Consider the following 18,685-nt stretch of genomic DNA (forward strand, 5'->3'; position numbering starts at 1 on the left):
TTGTAACGATGCTTTCCTAAAGGTCCTACTCAAGAAGTTAAACAAACTCAAAGTCAATGAATTGTTCTATTTTAAGAATAAAGACATAAGAGTTCTTTTAATGCCAACTCAGGAGACTTACAGCATCATGCAGCTAAATTCAACCAGTCAAAGTGGGTTGGGGCTAGGGTGATCATATATCCCAGTTTGCTCAGAAGAGTCCCAGTTCACACCTGTATTTCCAGCATCCTCTTGGTGTGTACCATTTGTCCCAAATACTTCACTTTTTAATGGAGTGTGCTTGTTAGTAGTTGCATTAAAACAAGCCAGAATGGACTGGGCAGACAGCTACTTTATACTTCCAGCTTCTCTCCTTTCATGGTGTTATGGAATAGTGTGTGAGATGTATATATAATGTTGACTTTTCACTTTAACATATGGTAAAATCTGACAGACGCTAACAATAACCCATTTCTCTTTTTTCAGCTCTTTCCAGCAGCAATGTAGCTAATATTTTCTTTTCAGGAGAACCATACAGGACTGTTGCTGATAAAATGAAGTTGGCAGTCATTCCTTGGAGATATTGCAGGTTCAGTTCCAGACCACCACAATAAATTGAATATTGTGATAAGCAAGTCACATAAATTTTCTGGCTTCCTAGTGTATGTAAAAGTTATGTTACATGCCAGGCATGGTGGCATGCACCAGCTACTTGGGAGGCTAAATTGGGAGTATCACTTGAGCCCAGGAGTTTGAGACCAGCCTTGGCAACATAGTGAGACCCTGTCTCTACAAAAAATTTGAAAAATTATTTGCCAGGCATGGTGATGCATTCCGGTAGTCTCAGCTATAGGCTGAGATGGGAGGATTTCTGGGCCCAGGAGGTCAAGGCTACAGTGAGCCATGATCATGCCACTGCACTCCAGCCTGGATGACATAATGAGACCCTGTCTCCAATAATAAAATACCAATCATCTGAGCCTTCATCGAGTCATAATCCTTTTGCTGGGGGAGGGTCTTCCTACCTGTAAGAAGCAACTCCTCATCTGTTCAAGTTTGATCATGAGATTGCAGCCACTTAGTCTCATCTTCAGGCTCTACTTCTAGTTCTAGTTTTCTTGCTATTTCCACCACCTCTGCAGTTACTTCCTGCCTGAAGTCTTGAACCCCTTAAAGTCATCCACGAAGGTTGGAATTAACTTCTTCCAAACTCCTGTTAATGTTGATATTTTGACATCCTCCCATGGATCACAAATTTTCTTGATGACATCTAGAATAATGAATCTTTCCTAGAAGGTTTTCAATTTACTTTGCCCAGATCCATCAGGGGAATCACTATATATGACAGTTTATGAAATGTGTTTTTGTATAATAAGACTTGAAAGCCAAAAAATTATTACTTGATCCATATGCTGCAGAATAAATGCTAGATTTTCAGATGGCAAATGAGAATTGGCTTCAACTTAAAGTCACCAGTTGCATTAGCCTCTAACAAGGGAGTCAGCCTGTCCTTTGAAGCTTTGAAGCCAGGCATAGACTTCTCTTCCTCTCTAGCTACAAAAGCCTTAGAAGATATCTTCTTCCAATGGAAGAAGATCTGTTTTACTTACATTGAAAATCTGTTGTTCATTGTAGCCACCATCATCAATGATCATAGCTGGATCTTCTGGCTAACTGACTGCAGCTTCTACATCAGCACTTGCTGCTTCACCCTGTACTTTTATGTTATGGAGATACAACTTCTTTCCTTAAACCTCATGAATCAACCTCTGCTAGCTTCAAACTTTTCTCATGGAGCTTCATCACCTCTTTCTGCGTTCATAGAATTGAAGAGAGTTGGGGCCTTTCTCTTGATTAAGCTTCGGCTTAAGGGAATGTTGTGGCTGGTTTGATCTTCTATCCATACCACTCCAACTTTCTCCATATCAACAAGAAGGGTGTTTCACTTTCTTATCATTCATGTGTTCCCTGGAAGTAATTTTCTTCAAGAACTTTTCCTTTGCGTTCACAATGTGGCTAAGTTTTTGGCTCAAGAGGCCTAGCTTCTGGCCTGTCTTGGCTTTCCATATGCCTTCGTCACTAAGCTTAACAATTTCTAGCTTTTGCTTTAAAGTGAGATGTGAGACTTCCTTTCACTTGAACACTTAGAAGCCATTGTAGGGTTATTAATTGGCCCAATTTCAATATTCTTGTGTCCCAGAAAATAGGGTGGCCCAAGGAGAGGGAGAGAGATGGGGAAAGGCTTGTTGGTGGAGCTGTCAGAACACACATAGCATTTATTGATTAAGTTCAATGTCTTATATAGGCATGGTTTGTGGCACCTCAAAACAATTATAATAGTAACATCAAAGATCACTGACCATAGATCACCATGACAGATATAATAATAAGGAAAAAGTTTGAAATACTAATAATAAGGGAAAAGTTAGAATTACTAAAATGTGGCACAGAGGCATGATGTGAGCACATGCTGTTGGAAAAATGGCACCAATAGACCAAGGCAGGGTTGCCACAAACCTTCAATTTGTAAAAATCATAATACACAGCTCAATAAAGTAAAGCACAATAAAACAAGGTATGCCTGTACTCAGTCATGAGCAGTTAGGGACAGATAACTCCTGGTCTCAGGTGCTGGTAAAAGAGATATTCTATGCTGCTGGCCCTGCCAGACAGTCTATCAGCTTGTGCCACTCTCTATAAATGCACAAAGTCAGCAAGTCACCAAGTTAGTGGAAAACGTGGGAAATTATGGGTTAGGTACATATAACGTATGTACAGAAGACAGAAGACAAGCAGTCCTGCCATAGAACTTACTGTGTAGTCTGAATGCTGCAATTGTTTTTGCCATTTATTGAATTGAATGGCATAAATCCAAATAAATCCATGACTATTTTGTTGTTCTGCAATGCTTTTTTATTCTACAATAAACCCTTTCAATAGCAATGACCTCAAGGAAATGAAAACATGAGTTTAGTACAAAATCAAGTACAGAACTGCCATTTCTCAAGAAAGTAAATGATTAAAGTGAAACTTGCACAAAATGTAGACATTTGCCATCCACCGTGGGACCCATTGTGATATCACTGACCACTTGAAAACAAGGAAATACAAATATGCTGAAAAATCATCAGGGTCTACTTCGAAAGTTAATAGTAAATTTAAGAAGATGCATGTTGAATGTGACAACAGTTGAGCAGGTGCAGCTTCAGAAGGTGCATTTATACAACCTCTTTTAAAGCATAACTTTTCATTTAGGTTAAATGATCGTTTATCTATTTTAATTTTGTTCTTTTAAAATCCTGTTTCCTCATGTACATACACTTGTAAAGTGTTAGTGAATAATGATAGCGGATAATTAGCATGAGAAGAACTTGCCAAAATGGCCTCAATTTTGTATCAATGTCATCTGGTGATTCAAGTAAAAATCTAGTTAACTCTGATGACAGTTGAAGGCTCTCATCCAATTCAGGGAATCAAAGTAAAACTTTTAGGATTTTCTTTTGTTGAAAGTGAAACATCTGAGATTATTGCGAATGCTATTGTAAATTCTGTTACAGAGTACAGCATTGAGGATTAAATGATTTGTTTTTGCATCCATAATATGCTTACAAATTCTGGCGATGTACACCGTTGTGGAAAAAATAATGCTCTTACTAAATTAAACTTGTAGAGCAAAAATGTACTTGGAATCGATTGCCATGCACATGACTCATAATTCGGTTAAACAACTATGATATTCTACCAATTGACATAGAAGCTGTATTGCCAAAACTCACAAATATTTTTACATATACACAGATAAAATAACTGAACTACATAGTTTTCATGGTGATACTGATATTGAAGAAAGAAAATACTTGGGTATAGCAACATGTGAACCCACTCTTTGCTGTTCATCATTAATTAGATTTCAGAAATATTTGAGTCCTTGAAAAACAAATTTGTAACACAACATAAGTATCCTATATTGGCATTGACATTTTTTGGTAAATGTGTCCTTTAAATTTTGGTTGCATTTCATTCAAAATCAGCTGGAAATCTTTAATCAAGGTATCAAATGAGTAGAGCACCCCAAAACTTCAGCTTTTAAATTTCGGCAAACTGCAATTATCGAAGGCAAAGCTTATGAACAAGAAGATATTAAAATTAAGCGATACAAAAGCATGGGAGGAACTGAACAAAACAATAAATGACAGTTTAAATGGTTTATAAGATTTAGTTTTAAAGCTTCATGATTGTGCTCTGGGCTATTTTAAGTTATATAAAAAATGTTTGGTAGACCTCTCATTTTTAGTTGCATAAGTTTGTATTCTGTACTAGAATAAAATGAAATGGAAAGGACCTGTATTTTTGCAGTATCTATATTTGTTCAAACACTCAAAGAATCATATTATAGAGAACTTTTAAATAATTTTTCCCTTTTTAAAAATGTTTGTCAAAGGTACCAAACTGATAGTCAAAAGAGGCAAAAATGACAGTATTTATAAAAATATTTGGACTTAAATATTCATATATATTTCAATATAAAAAAATAAAATTAGGGTTAAAACTCTTCTGTTTATAATTTTCTCTGCACTTAGCAAGTATTATGTAGACCTTACATTTAATTATTATTACTATTATTATTATTATTATTATTGAGATGGAGTCTCACCCTGTCACCCAGGCTGGAGTGCAATGGCACCATCTCGGCTCACTGCAACCTCTGTCTCTCAAGTTCAAGCAATTCTGCCTCAGCCTCCTGAGTAGCTGGGATTGCAGGCACCCCGTACCATACCCAGCTAATTTTTTGTATTTTTAGTAGAGACGGGGTTTCATCATGTTGGCCAGGCTGGTCTTGAACTCCTGACCTCAAGGATCCTCCTGCCTTAGCCTTCCAAAGTGCTGGGATTAAGGCATGAACCACTGCTCCCAGCTGTAAATTTAAAAATTTTGATATATAACTACAGAAAAAAGGCGCTAATGGTTTCAAATTAATTAATTATAAGATACAAATTTGAAGGCTATTTCAGATAATTTTATGAAAAATTAAAAATAAAAAGACCTTATTGAAAAAGAATATATACAGTCTTCAGAAAAAACATACACTGTGATATAGTATTAGAGACAAGGTATATCTAGGAAATACAGTGAAGTATGTTACTGCATACCAAGAATAATTATTCTTATGTGATTAATTTTCAAAGGATCAATATGAGTAAGTCTTTTTACATTTTGCCTTAGTGAATATGAATATGTTATTTTTATTTTTGGAAGCAATTTTATTTATAAAAATAGTTTTTGAATAGAACTATTATATCTTATAACTTCAATAATAATGAAACTAATTTTTCATTCAACAAATATTTTTAAAACTATATAGTTTTAATTATTTTTCACAATCCCTTTTATTTTTAGAAGTGTCCTGGTCTGTATGATAAATTATATAGTCACCTTAGTTAGGGCAGTGTCACCTTGAAGAAACGAATCTAAGGCACAGGGCCTGAAATTTCTGGGTGCCCAAGCCAGCTGGGAGCCCCTCTGAAGAAGTTAAGCCTCAGGAGTACAAATGCTCAGCTCCTACCTGTGCTGAGGTTGTCTGCATTTAAAACATTTGCTGACTAAAGATTTCCTTGGTGCACAGCTCTATCATGAGAAGAGGTGGATAAATACTCATCTCATGCTCCCTCAGACTTGATTCTCAATCTACAGTTTGTGTAGGTCACACAACCCTGAGCGCCTCATCAATTGAAGAGCAGGTGTTGGACAGGTCTGCCCTTCCTGTGTGGGTGCTTCTGTGGAAGGCAAGGAGAATGGGAGGAAGTAGGCCAATGAAAAACAGGCAAGAGTCCCTTGAAAACCCTGCCTTGAAAACTTGGGCCAAAAAGAAAGAGCATGAGGGCCAAATAGAAGGGAAAAAAAAACCATGGGAACTTGATCTTTGCTGATGGTTTTTGAGTTTAGTTTGAAAGTGATTGAGGAGGGGAAGGGGAAATTCACAGTTTTGCTCAGAAGCCATTTGACTTCAAAGGTCTTGCTACACAAATCACATATGACTCCAATGTTTTCTCAACTACAAAAAGTCAGAAGGTCTTTCACTGAATGGAATGGTATGTCCTGCTCCACCCTGAAATAGCGGAGTTCAAGGGCTCTTAGCACTTTCCATTTCTCATGGTTTCTGTCTCTCAGAAATGGAAACTCTGGGATAAGATGGGTTATAATTCCTATTAAGGAAAAAAAAAACCATTTTAGCTAAAGCTAAATCCACAAGAAAATTATATAAATCACATATAATTCCTATTTTAAAGGAAAGGAAAACTAAAATACACTCTTCACCATGTCATTTCCATAAAATTATTCCAATTTCCCTTAAAAACAACTTCTGAGATACACTTTTTCTAGGCTTTTCATAATATAAACCAATCAACCTCTGCATCTTATGTTTCCTTTGCTCTTAGACATGATCTTTCTCACTTGTCACCTGGCCCTCTCACTGTTTCTCAAATACTCATGCCCTTCTCGCTGTCCCCAACTAGAAACCCCTCCAACAACTTTGCTTCTAGAATCTAAACACTACCCTTTCTTCAAGTATCAACTCCAATCTCTCTTCTGCCATGGAGTCTTCTCAGTCCACTCCAGTTCACCACGATTTTTCATTTTGGAGAATTTACAGCACTTTTTAACAAGTCACTTCACCTTTGGGCATTCTCATTTCCTTATCTGCAAATGGTGACATCATCCACTTCATGTGGTTTGGGAGGACTGAATGAATGACACAAATAGCCCTGTGGTTGGCCATAGTAATTATCAATCACTGTTTGCCATTGCATTTGGAGATAGAGTGATATTATAATATGGAGGGACAGAGTGAAATTATGGAGAAAATCCTTTGGGTCTGCCAGCATTGGGTTCCAACATCACTTAATCCCCTGAGTTTATAAAATGCAAATAATAGTTTTTATCACATAGAGTATGGTGAAGACCAAAGAAGAGAATGTAGATAAAGGTCTTCCTGGCCTTAGCACACTCAGTGTTGTCCCCCTGCCCATTTCCTTAAAGGCAATTGATTCATTTACTCATTTCCTGAACATTTATTGAGAGCTTAGGATACAACTGTGAACAAGACATAAACAGTTTCCCCTTCCATGACATAGCAATGGCAGTGTCCTGATGGGGACTCTCAGGAAGTATATAGGAAATTCACGTGATCTAAACTTGGGAGGTCAGGAAATCTGGGAGCTGAAGAAGGGTAGGGATTGGTGTGACTGGAAACGGGGGCTATTTTGGTTGTGCATTCTAGGAGAGTCACACTGCACATGCAGAGGCCTACATGTGGAGGGTCTGGACATATGTAAGTTCAACATAGCTGGACACAATGTGGACAAGATGAGGCAGGAGAGGTCATGTACCCATAGATATGTGTGGTCTTTTAGTGTTTGCAAACATGGTCCACTCTGATCCTCAAAACAACCCAAAGAGGGGGTCAAGGCAGGAATAGTCATCTTCAATTTAAAGATGAGCAAACAAAAGTTCACAAGGATTGAATGACTAGTCCAAGCTCAAAAGCTAATTAAAGGTGAAGTCTTGTGACAGTTCCTAGGCTGCTATCTGGATCATTATTAAACTCTTATTTTCTTAATTTCAAGCTAGGTGACAAGAGTATTAAGACCAATCATGTTTTAAAATTTTATTTTTGCATCCCTCACAGTGCAAGTCACCTAGTAGGTGTTCAGTAAATGTGTGCTGATGTTTGCATGAATTGACTCACTTTCTATAACTTAATGAGAAGAGACACAACAAATCATAACCAGGTAAAGCAGATATACAGATTCTAAAATACATGGGTTAAAATTAAGTCCTGTTGGAAACCGTTACAGTGTTTCTGCATTGTAGCTAAATAATAGGTAAATAAATGATGCTACATCCATACGCTATTATATTATGCAGCCATGACACTGATGTGGATAGAGCTTTATGATATATTAAAGGGGGGAGAGCAAAGTACAAAATAGTGTATTTTAGTATTTTATGGGTTCATATGTATACCAAATTGGGTGGCAGAAGAAGAATAGACTATATTACTTGTTTATATATAGACCATCTCTTAAAGAAAACTCAACAACTGGTAATAGATATTGCCCTGAGGAGGGGAACTGCATGGCGGAGGGATACTGGTAAGAGAGAATTTTATTGTACACCTTTTTGAGCCATTTTATTGTATTATCCATTTTTAAATTATAACAAATTTTAAGTATTTTCTATTGGCAGCTCTGATTTCACTGTTTTCTTGTTTTTTTTTCTTGGAGATTTTGATTTCCTATGAGATCTAAACAGAAACTAGTCTTGTAGGCTAGGTTTTATTTTGTTTTGTTTTTTGCATAGGGTTTAATTTCAAAGGCGGTGGTTTGCTGGTAAATGTTTAACACCTGGCTCCGTAAGTAGTTTCGCTTTGAATATTCGTTGGTATTTTTGTTTATGTTAATGAATAAGATGAAAGTAAAATAAGGAAGATATCCATCAGAACCTCATTCATCAATGATGTGAGCAATTTCTTTGCTAAATTGTGTAATGGTTTTCAAATACCAAAAAAAATTTCTTGGTTTTTGTGCTAGTCACAATGTAATAGAGATTTTAAATTATTACCATTTTCTCTATCATGTTCTTAAGTCTAGTCAATCAACAAAATAATAAATTCCACCTTGAGTTTTGTCTTTTGCCAATTTCCATCATGTAAATAGTCCCACCGAGGCTGATTTTGAGCTACCAATGTTACATCACTGAAAGTAGAATTAAGAAGAAACAAAATAACTTTAAAAGCCTAGGTGTTAGTAAAATGTAGTAAAATAATTAGTAAGCAATGAATTTTTAGAATGTTTTCAACTTTGTTTTTAGTATCATATATTTAATTGAAAGTGTATATTATTTAATTTGTATAACAACCATGTTTAGCTTTTAAAAACCTAACAAGCAGCTCTTATGAGCCTGCACAAGTAAGCTCCAACACACTCCTGCTCCTGTGGGAGAGAAGGCCACCTTTGGCTGATAGAACATTCCAGAATATTTTCCTATGGTAGGAGCATATTAGGAATGAATTTAAATAAAAGGGTACCAGCATTTAGCTGACAAAGAAGAACCTGCTGACTTTACCCTGAATAAAGAGAAATACTTAATAATTCATGTTGATCACAAATCAAATCTCAACACCAAGCAGTTGAAAGAGCAAGAGGTCAAGAAAGAAAGAAAGACAAGAGAGAGAGAGAGATGCCTTAGTATTCCTTTCAGCTCAAACATTGTAATAATTTAAGGCTTTATGTTCCAAGTACTGTCTTTGTACCTTAGACAAGTTACTTGGCCTCTGAGAGTCTTTTCATTTCTTCATCTGTAAAATGGGGAGATATGATTGTGAGAAAAAAAATGATATTGGTGGTTCATCAGAAACAAACCAATGCCCATCAGCAGGTGAATGAATAAACAAATTGTGATTAACCATATGGTGGACTACTATCCAGCAACAAAGACGAATGGACTCTGGATACACACCACATGGATAAATATCACACTCCTTTAATTTGAGTGAGTTAAAGAAGCCAGACTCAGGCCAGGTGTGGTGGCTCACACCTGTAATCCCAGCACTTTGGGAGGCCAAAGTGGGCGGATCACGAGGTCAGGAGTTTAAGACCAGACTTACCAACATGGTGAAACCCCGTCTCTACTAAAAATACAAAAATTAGCCGGGCATAGTGGTGTGTGCCTGTAATCCCAGCTACTTGGGAGGCTGAGGCAGGAGAATGCTTGAACCCGGGAGGTGGAGGTTGCAGTGAGCCGAGATCGTGCCACTGCATTCCAGCCTGGGCGACAGGGCAAGACTCCATCCCCCACCCAAAAAAAAGAAGAAGAAGTAGAAGAAGAAGAGGCCAGACCCAAAAAACTGTACATACTGTGTGAATCATTTCTATAAAATTCTAGAAAATGCAAACAAATATATGGTAACAGAAAGCAAATATATAGTTGCCTATGGGGAGGAATGGGAAAGAAGGATGACAAAGGAATACAAGGAGACTTTGGGAGGTAATGAAATGTTTGTTATTTTGATTGTGTTGTTGGTTCCATGTATCAAAATTTATCAAATTGTATTCTTTAAATAGTGCAGGTTATTGTATGTCAGTTATACTTCAATAAGCTATAAAAGTAGGAGAAACCAAAAAGCAGTTTTTTACTCCATGATTTTGAGTTCCTAGTGAATCTTGTCATTTAAGAAGTCACTAAGAGTTATGAATCTGTTTTCCTTGGCAATGCTTTTTCACTATGAAGGGATTGTAAAGTTTTCAAATGGTTTGTGCTCTTATCATGTCCCATGAGACCGATTCACAGGCAAAGGATCATAAGCTATCATGTTTCAGACACTCAAAGACTCACACGAAGGTGTAGTTCATTGTTTCAATTCGTGACTACATGCTATGATCTCTTCTCTTTTCACAGAGATGTCCACCTTTACACAAGTTTAGCAGTTTTTGCAAACTGTTATTTGCCAAAATACAGACCTAGTTTCTGGGAGAAGGTAAAAAAAATACATATGACTAGCTTAAATGACAAAGCTGGCTGTAGTCAGTGTTTCTATTAAAGGTTCAGTAGAGATAGGTAGATAGATAGATGAGATAATTTTATGTTCTTGAAGTGATATATAAACATGGTACATATTTAAATACAAAACAGTATGTGGGAAAAACCTGAGTCATGCACCCCTGCCATTTCTGGCCATTCCCTAATGGTGACCAATGTTAAGAGGTTTTTACTACCTTTCTAGATATACATGGAATTATGCATTTGTATATTCTTCTCCTTCCCCATTAAAAAACAAAACAAACAAACAAACAAAAACCCCAGCAATCTCTGTTTTAACAAGCCTTCCATGTAATCCTGGTGCACACTGAAGTTTGAGAACCACTGATGTTTATAGACTGAATTATGTCCCCCACCAAATTCTGCGTTGAAGCCCTAACCCCCAGTGTGACTGTAATTGGAGATAGGGGTTATTACAGAGGTATTAAGGTTAAATGAGGTCATAAGGTGGGGCCCTAATCCCATAGGACTAGTGTCCTTAAGAAGAAAGAAGAGGCCAGGAGAGGTGGCTCATGTCTGTAATTCCAGTGCTTGGGACCCTGAGGTGGGAGAATGGCTTGAGGCCAGGAGTTTGAGACCAACCTGGGCAACATAGAGAGACTCTTTCTACAAAAAATAAAAACTAAAATAAAAGAAGAAGAGGGGCAGGGCATGGTGGCTCATGCCTGTAATCTCAGCACTTTGGGAGATCAAGCTGGGTGGATCACCTGAGGTCGGGAGTTCAAGACCAGCCTGACCAACATGGAGAAACCCTGTCTCTACTAAATACAAAATTAGCCAGACGTGGTGGTGCTTGCTTGTAATCCCAGCTACTTGGGAGGCTGAGGCAGGAGAATCACTTGAACCTGGGGAGCGGAGGTTGCAGTGAGCCAAGATTGTGTCACTGCACTCCAGCCTTGGCTGCAAAAAAAAAGAGGAAGAGATACCAGAGAGTTCTCTCTTTCCACATGAGGGAAAGCCATGTGAGGACACAGTGAGAAGGTGATGTCTACAAACCAGGAAGAAAGGCCTCAAGAGAAACCAACCCTCCCCTGGCACCTTGATCTTGCATTTCCAGCCTCCAGAACTGTGAGAAAATAAGTTCCTATTGTTTAAGCCACCCAATCTGCAGTATTCTGTTATGACAGCGCATGCAGACTAATACCCTGACCTTACATAATTGTATCCTTCTGGGTTTTATCAGTTGTGAAAGGTGGACATCTTTGTCCAAAATTCCCAAGGCAGAAATTACGAAGCCTGGTTCTGAGCTAGAAATGAGGATGAAGGATGGGAGACAAGGGACAAATGAAGGGAGAAAACTCAGATGACATTTCAATTGGTCATCCCAGCTCATGTATTATTCATTTACTACTTGAAACTATAAAACATATGAATTTATAATATATCAAACTTGTGAAACCTCACCACTCATAGATAACTACTTAACACGTTGATATATCACTGAAGGCAATGGGACATTTTAAAATTTTATTTATTATTTTTATATGCAAATATTCAATATTTTCTTTTCTCAACAGTGATCCTACCTTATATAATTTTGTATGTGTATTTTTTCACTAAAGTATATCTAAAGCATTTTCCCCATGATGGGGAGGAAGTTGGATCCACCAGTTGGTGGGGAGGAGAGGAGGTCACAAAGCTTTGGAGACGGGTCTTGAAGGTGACCCAGGGTCTGGGCTGGATCTGCAGTTGTCCAAAATAGGCAGGCAGCTCTGAGCAAGCTGTTCTGAATCTAGGGCCATTACACACTTGGAAGTCGGATTTGGCCTGATACCAGCACATCCATTCTCACTTTGCAGGATCCTTGTTGGTGAGCTGTAGCATTCAGGGGCTGGGTCCAAATTCAGGAAGGAAGAGTGGCAACAGCTAGGTAGGGGTACCAGTCCCAGGCCCTAAGAGTGCTTATTTATGAGTAAGGTGGTTGTGAGAAAAGAAATAAGGAGAAAGAAGGAGCAAAAGAGAGAGATGAAATATAGAGTGGCAGAAACAGAGAGACAGAAACAAAGAAACTCCTGGATACCCCTTCCAGTCACATCCATCAACATCCACCCCGATTAAGGTTAAGCCTAGACTTAGTCTAGGCTGGATTAGGAAAGTAGTGGTAGGGATGGAGAGGATGCGGTGGATTCCAGAAATAATCTGTAGATAAAATTGGTCTAACATGGTGACTGGTGGGGAAGGAAAGGGAGGAGTACAAAGAAGTTTCCCAACCTTCTCTGCCAAGAATCATCTGGAAGGCTTGTAGACCTACAGAATTCCCAATGCCTTCCCTGGATATTCTAATTTAATAAGTCTGAGGCAGGGCCCAGGAATCTGTGTGTCATTCTTATTGTGAGAAGAATGACTTCCGGGCCTCTGGCTTAGGTAACTGGATAGCAGCAACATAATTAACTGACTTCAGTTTTAGAGATAATAAGTTTAAAATGCCTTTGGAGCATCAAAATCATGGTGACTAAATCTGTTGAGCATTTACCTTAAATGCACTATTTAATTTAATTTATGTACCATTCTTCTGAGGAAATTACAGTACTATGATGTACTCACTTTGCAAGCGAAGAAACTGAGCTCTAGAGACATTAAATTATTTTTCCTTATTTAGATAGCTATTAAAGGGCAGATTTGGGTTTTAAACCTAGGCACATCTTATCCCAAAGTATTTAGCCTTTTTAACTATGCTTTATTGGGTGTACTTTTAGGTAGTATTACCTGAGTCAAATTACAGATTAGGGCTGAAGATAATGTTTGAAAGCAAAAATTTGTTTCAGATTGCCCAAGGGAGCTTGCAGAGAGAGGAGAGTATTGGGCCAATGATGGAGCTTTGTTCCTGTTGGAAACGGAACAGGCAGAGGATGAAAGGCCTTGAGGTTCATGGAGCTTCAAGGAGAATCAGGAGACAAGTGTCTTATAAACTAAGCAATTCAATTCTGAATTGCCAGTAAGAGTGAATTTAAACTCAAAAGAGAGTTCCAGTAAAATAAATTATCCATTGACTTTGGTGACAGGGTATAATTTTTTTTTTTTTTTTAGACAGAGTCTTGTTCTGTCACCCAGACTAGAGTGCAGTGGCATGATCTTGGCTCACTGCAACCTCCACTTTTTGGGCTCAAGGTATCCTCATGCCTTAGCCTTCCAAGTAGCTGGGATTACAGGCGTGAGCCACCATGTCTGGCTAATTTTTGTATTTTTAGTAGAGGTGGGGTTGGCCATGTTGGCCAGGCTGGTCTTGAACTCCTGGCCTCATATGATTCACCCACCTCAGTCTCCCAAAGTGCTGGGATTACAGGCATGAGCCACCGTGCCAGGTCCAGGGTGTAATTTTTGATCTTCTCCAGGAAGGTGTGGGGAGAAGCCCAGTCTCTGAAGATTAAGGAGTGAAAAGATGAGGAAAGGGATTGTTAACTAAAAAGTTACTCAATGATACTTATTAAAGATGGTAGGGAAGACTTTATTCAGGACCATTGTGATAGACTTTATTCAGGCACCTCTACAATGGGGTCTTGCAGGAAGGGAGAGACATTGGTCTCAACTCCAAGTACAGCATGGGCAAGTGGGAATTTATAGCCAAGGAGCAAGGTGGGGGTCAGTGGACGGGAAATTACCAAGAAGAAACATCAGGGGGATTCTGACTAAACGAACTTAAAAGGATTCTTGCTGAAGTCAGACCAGAGTGACCAGGCATCACCTGGGGGATGGTGGAGGATGAAGGACCTATCAGATATCAAGGGTGATCAGATATTGGGTGGTGCAGGGGAGTAGGGGGGCAGGGGCAGGCCTTGCTAAACTGACTTAGCAGGGATCTTTGCTAAAACTGGGTTTTACATGGAAATACACAGATAGGCCTAGGAGAAGCTTCAGGAGCTTGATTAAGGTTTGGTTAAGCAAAGACTCTTCAGGAGATAGTGACTGAATACCAGCTTTCCAAGGGGCTCAGCTATAACAGAATAATCCCGGAAAGTTATATATTTGTTAACGGCACTCATCTCTAAGTAATACGATTATTACTTAATTTCCTGGTTTCTTTTTTTCTCCTTGAGGCTGAAGGATGCCTTGAGCCTTAGGAACCATTGTTTTGACTGAGAAGGGGCAGGGCTGGAGAAGGAGCAATTTGTGGAAAGCAAGGTTTCCCTTATGTAGCCTGTGGTGGATGTGAGGAGATAAACTGTGGTCCTACCTTCACCTGGGGGCAGACAAGCTAAGGAAACTAAAAAGAACATGCAATATCTTTTTTAAAACATGTAATTTCAACTTTAAAAAGTAACCATGTATTGATTATAAAGTTTTTTAATAGGAAATTTATTTAAGAACAAGTTTGAGATTCAAGGGCAAAAAGGACGTAAAACTATGCCCAGAGGGGCTTTGTAGTGAAGTTTTTCAAGCTGGGACTACTTATGCCTACTGACAGATGGAGGGAAAAGAGGGTGGAAAAGCAAGGGTTCCTTAGATCAGGATGTCAAAGGAGCAATCAAGGTGGGAAAACTGGAGCCTGGGAGAGAGAGGAAGCCAGACCTTAGGAATTATCATCCCATCACCTGTGGACAATCCCTCTTACATTTTTCGTCTCTACTTCTAATCTGTTTTCCACATATTTATGTAAAGTGTTTTCATTACACAACTGATCATCATTTTGCAATGTAATTTTTTACTTAATATTATGTTTTATCATGTTGTTAAATATTATTTTAAAATCATATTTCAATGTCTAATGATCCCTTATGTAGATGCTACATTTTTAGGGCTAGCAAAACATATTTTCAGATTACTCTCTAGAAAAAGCATAACCATTTCTTTCCCACCAGAAATATATCAGTCTCACTTCACCACACTCTCACAAGCTGTTGTGTTATCATTTTTCTCCATCACTGCCAATTTGACAGGGAAAATAGGGTGTGGAGATGTAGATTTTAATTTGCATTTATTTGATTATCTTCAACTTTAGCCATTTTCATGGCTTTATTAGTTATGTATTATTTCTGCTTTAAAATGTTCATGTCCTTTGCCCTTCTATTAAGATAATTATGCCTTTATTAATTTGAAATAACTTTTTAATAGCAAAAAAATTAATATTTGCCATCTTGATCACATGTTTTTAATAAAAAAATTTTCCAGGCATAGCCAAACTCTAAATATCATATTGTAGCTATTGAAATGTGATGAATGACAATATTTTCAAATACCTGTATATGTTTTTCTTTGCTGACTATATGTTTTAAGTACCAGTAGGCATTATTATCATCATCATCATTATCATGCTTCATTTACTTCAGGTATTCTTTTATTTAATTTTTACTTGAACTAAAGATTTTCAACTATTATTGCTGTGTGGCATTTCACTAATGCCAATATGCCAATAAAAAGTGAGTTTCTTCATGGAATACCCAGGGTTGAGAAGTGGGCAATGGATGAGCTGCACTGCTTTTCTGTAAAAGATCTAATTCCTTCCATGAATGAAAATGAAAATAACCTCAACATTTCATAGTGACTAGGAGTGGCTACAGGCTTTGGAGCCAGAAAGCCCTTACTCCCCATTTACTAACAACAATGTATCCGTGGGCTGTGCTTCCTCTCTGAGTTTCAGTTTCTTCCTGTGTAAAATGGGAATGCTAAGCAGAATTTTTGTGAGAGTTCAAAGAAAGGATGCATAGACAGTGTTTAGTTCTAGGCCTGACACATGACAAGTGCCCTGTAAGTGGTGCCATTCTTGGTTTGATTTGATGCCATGCCACTGCAGAGAGGAACCCCTCATGCTATGACATGCTGTTTTTAATGTGATTCTGCTTTTTCAGCATCTTTTAAAAATCCCAACAACCACCAGCCCTCTTAAGTTCCATTCTACACACAGATCTAACTTTGATTCTTTTATGGTATTATGATAAAATAATACATGTAGAACCTAACTATTATTTCCTGGTCATCAGCTCAGTGATAGTTTTTCTGATAAGGGACCTGGATAAACGGATTAGTTACCACTTAACAACATAAAAAGAAAATACTATGTGATTAAATAAGTTAGTACATGCATAAGAAACTTCCAAATATTCAAAGATACCAACAGAACTTAGGTGTTGGTGAGTATGGAAAAGTAAAAATAAAACAGGAGAGCTGCTTCATCTGCCCATAAAAAGAGAAGAAATAAATCTGAGATTCTCATAGCTATTGCTGATGGATGGGGAAGCATTTGTTCTTATGTAGGAACCCAACATTAGAAGTCTCATGGCAAATTGTAGTTGCCTAAAATGCAATAAAAATAAAAATAAAAATAAAAAATAGTAGCCAGCTTTTGATTAGTGGTTTGGTTTAAATTCTGTCAATGAGTTAAAATGGTACTATTTAATAATTCAGCTGGGTGAAGTGGCTCATGCCTTAATCCCAGCACTGTGGGAGGCCAAGCGGGGATGATTGCCTGAGCCTAGGACTTCAAGACCAGCCTGGTGACATAGGGACTCCATCTCTACAAAAAACAAAAAACATTAGCCGGGTGTGGTGGGTGCACCTGTAGTGCACCCTCCAACTACTTTGGAGGCTGAGGCGGGAGGATTGCTTTGATTGTGCCGCTGCACTCCACTCTGGGTGACAGAGTGAGATCCTGCCAAAAAAAAAAAAAAAGAGTAGTTGGAGGTTAGAACAATATTTATTCTCCCACTTTTCAACTTTTGAAATTTTCAGACAAAAAGAGACTGCTTCCTGGCTGGCTCTCCTTTACTGGAATGCAAGTTTCAGTTAGAGCAGGACACGTGCTTCAGCACGGTACACCGGGGCAGGCACAGTGCAGGGGCTCGATGTGGCTCCTCCGTGCACACTTGTTGAATGAGAGATCTTCAAAGATCAGATAACAGTTTAAATAAATGATCTCTAAGCTGACTCTTCTCTTTTCATGCTGACTCCCCTTTGTATCTGATGGGGACACATACTTGAAATTTCTCCAGACATGCTCAGCTGAGCCCCTTATAACTCTCCTTTTGTCTCTATTGACTCTTTCCCATGGGGTCCCAGGGAGGCTAAATGGAACTCCAGGGAGTAATGTGGTTACACCCTCTCTCCTTACTGCATACTAGAATTTGCTCAGAAAATAAGTAAATTTGTAACTAAACTAGGGTATCTTCATGACTACAGTTGTTCTATACAGATAAAGCTAAAGATATTTTTAAAAAATAAAAATAAAAAAACAAGCCGACTCTTGTTCTCCTGCCCCCGTGAATGACGGAGTTTTCCTTTCCTCCACACTACTCAGGATGAGTGCACCTGGGCCCTGGGAAACCTCACCTACAGCAGAGCTCTTAAGAGACAGGATTTTCATTTTTCAGGTAGCAAAATGAATACAAGTTTGTGGTTACATAAAAACATGGTAACACATGGAAAACAGAGAAAAATGCCAGTCACACAAGTAGAAACACTGAAAGCACTGCCTTCCCATGGAAAATAGATAACCAGCATCAACTTCCTGGCATATCCTCTCAAGAGTAATTTTCTAAGTGCTTATTTATGTCCATAAGCACAGAAATAGCAAGGATGCATTTTCAGGAGGAAACATGTTTTAATCTGCCACAAACATTTACTTTAAAAAAAAAAGAGACAAATCTTTTTGTTACAGTAGGAAGAAAATGATGGTTTGTTAGTTTAGTTCACAGGTATAACCCAGCACTTAGAACAGTGCCTGGCTCAATAACCACTTGTTTGAATGAATGAATGAATGAATGAAAGCAATAACATCACTCTGTTAAACAAGAAAGCTGCTCAATATTGAGAATGTCTACTTGTTTATGTATTTTTCTTTCCTTGCATCATGTTTCCCTATGTGCAACACTTGGGCAATTCTTCATGATAAATGATAATCTCTCTCTTCAGGAAGGTCTTTAAAAGTACCTTGGGGTCTTTATGGTGAGCATGTCCAAGGTCTAAATCCAAAGTTTATGGAAGTTAATTGAAAAAGCCAACTCAATGGTGAGCCCAGATTTTTGTTTATTCAGAAATAAACAAAACCTTTGAGTGTCTGGCCTGGTCAGAATATAAAAGACTAAAAAGCCGCCTTTTGGTTTGTAGGGAAGGAAAAATCTTCTACTCTTCTACCCTTCTAGGTTCTCAACTGAGTCCCTTATAAAAAAATACAGAC

The sequence above is a fragment of the Pan troglodytes genome, chromosome 2 (assembly GCF_028858775.2).
Source record: "Pan troglodytes isolate AG18354 chromosome 2, NHGRI_mPanTro3-v2.0_pri, whole genome shotgun sequence".
Classification (NCBI taxonomy): Eukaryota; Metazoa; Chordata; class Mammalia; order Primates; family Hominidae; genus Pan; species Pan troglodytes.